The sequence below is a fragment of the Coenobita brevimanus genome, chromosome 33 (assembly GCF_032717465.1).
Source record: "Coenobita brevimanus isolate Jiangsu-jjx chromosome 33, ASM3271746v2, whole genome shotgun sequence".
In the NCBI taxonomy this organism is placed as follows: Eukaryota; Metazoa; Arthropoda; class Malacostraca; order Decapoda; family Coenobitidae; genus Coenobita; species Coenobita brevimanus.
The window spans coordinates 17,217,270-17,219,706 of NC_136986.1; the positions used below are offsets into that span (position 1 = coordinate 17,217,270).

Consider the following 2,437-nt stretch of genomic DNA (forward strand, 5'->3'; position numbering starts at 1 on the left):
TACGAATTTATATGTAGTACCAAAGTATATTGGTTTTCAAGCAGTAATGTAGGCATTATAAGCATTGTTTCACTCACTAATACCTGACCTTTTTTTGCCACATTACCTGATCATCATTTCTAACTGTTTCTTCCTCTAATGCTATGTAAAGTTTGTCCTCCACATTGTCATTGATTGGGGAATCACTCTGGCCCTGAATTTCGTACCGTGGCATGACATGGCTATACTGGCCAGGTCACTGATAACAGGTGAATTGCTGAGAAAAGGGCATGCAGGGGGGGGGAGGAGGTCATGCTGGGTAAGGCATTGTCTCTGCCTGGCATCTTGTTGAGGCAGGTGTCCCGTGTATACGTACCAAAAATGACTCGCGAAAATTGAAAATTGTGGAAATTATGAACCTTGCAATTGCAGGACGTTGAAGTACGTCCTCGGGATTAGCTGTGACAAAACGTGAGGACGTGGAAGTACGTCCTCGGGACGGCGCGGGTTAACCACTTGTGATCTTTCTCCCACTCCTCTCTGTAGCTCCTTCCATCACTGTATGAACTTTTCCATTTACCCATATTAACTCAAGTATGGTTCAGTCACTAGGGGTAAACAAAGTTACTTGGAAAAGTCTGTGGGTCTATAAGCAGAACCAAGGTGGAACATCACGCGCAATAAGCAGTGGAGGGCAGGGGAAGACTGACCGGTGTAGCGTTATGATCTGTCCCCCTGTCCGCCCCCTATGGCGCATGCGCGGAGGTTGCCAGAGGCCGCCACAAATATGCCATTTGTCCTCTGATCTATGTATGGGTAACATGATCAGAGCCTCTCGCCCTTTGTTTACAAACGGCAAATGGTCATTCCGGCTTCTCATATCATTCGTCTCAAAGCTTTCTCGGGTAGTTTCCGCCCTTAAATTAAATTAGGTTAGGCGGAAAGCGGTAAAAATTCGAATTTCTAAGGTATGAATGAGTTAGGTTGGATAAACATAGATATAATTAATCATTTGGGGACGAGTTATCTAATCTGTTAGGCGTGAGGATTGCCTTAGCTTTGTATCTTTATGGGAATGAGTCAAGCTTGTACTGTACCGTGTATTAAACCATTTTTATCATACAGTACATATCCTTGAAAGTATAAAAAGTTTTGGCACACACTACCTCATTCTGTTGTGCATTCCACTGATCAATTGCCCTATTAGGGAAACTGAACTTCCTTACATCTTAATCACCTCTCTTTTTATGCTGTCTTTTGCAATGTCCTCTTTTTGATGCTTCACACATATGATATATATTCATTTATGTCTATTTTCTGTTCCCGTGATATGCATTTATGTAGCATAATCATGTCTCCTCCTCCTCTCCCGCAGCGTTGGTAAATTCAATCTTTCCAGTCTTTCTCAGTAACTTAAATCCCTTAAGATTGGTACCCATCTTGTAGGAGCTCGTTGTACTTTGTCAATCTTATCTGTGTTTTTTGAAATGACGATTCCAGACTACTGTGATGCATACTCCAGAGTTGGTCTGATGAATGATATTATCTTCCTCAGCATATCTTCATTTATATATGTGAATGCTATTCTCATATTAGCAAGCAATGTATGCATGTTTCGTACCCTCTCACTGATGTGATCATCAGGAGATAGTCTGTTACTGATAATTACTCCTAGGTCCTTCTCCTTTTCTGATTTGTGTAGGGTTGATCTTCCTAACTTATAATACCAATCCGGTCTTTTCTCAATTTTACCAAATTTTATTACATGACACTTGTCCACAGTAAATTCCATTTGCCATTTATTGCTCCATTCATGAAGCTTGTTCAATTCCTCTTGCAACTCTTTGCAAGAATCTATGTTAGTGATTTTCCTTTGAAATTTTTGCATCATCTGCAAACATATTTAGATAGCTTCCATTTCCAATATTACTGTCTGTCATTTATATATACTAAAAACATAATATACTAAAAACATAACTAAGCCCTGTGGAACTCCGCTGGTCACTTCCCTCCATGATGAGTAATTTCCCCTTAATATTGTTCTCATTTGCCAACGGCAATACCACGTTGAGTACACCGCTTCCCGTTCGATCAGCGAAGTTAAGCAACGTTGGGTCTGGTTAGTACTTGGATGGGTGACCGCCTTGGAACACCAGATGCTGTTGGCATCCCTACGTCAAGTGGGGTTGGTGGAGGATTAGTGCCCCTCCCTGTAAAAAAACAATTAACTCTGAGCCCTTGGCCACCCCGTCTGGGATACATGGCGTCTGGCAATGAATGAATGAAATGAAATTGTTCTCATTTCCCTTTTTCTGAGAAAATCCTGCATTCAACAGTGGACATTGCCTTGGATACCTCCTTGATGGTAGAGCTTCCATAAAAGTCTTTGGTGCGGTACTCTTTCAAATGCTTTCTTAAAATCTAAATAGATACTGTCCACCCATCCTTCTCTTTTCTG

The 2,437-nt window shown here is 41.3% G+C and overlaps 1 non-coding gene across 1 annotated transcript; it reads left to right on the forward strand.

Moving 5' to 3' along the window:
- The first annotated feature begins 2,028 nt into the window (after positions 1-2,028).
- Positions 2,029-2,147, forward strand: LOC145395957 (5S ribosomal RNA). Its single transcript, XR_013896684.1, has one exon. It is a non-coding gene; the product is annotated as a 5S ribosomal RNA (ribosomal RNA).
- Positions 2,148-2,437: the final 290 nt, after the last annotated feature.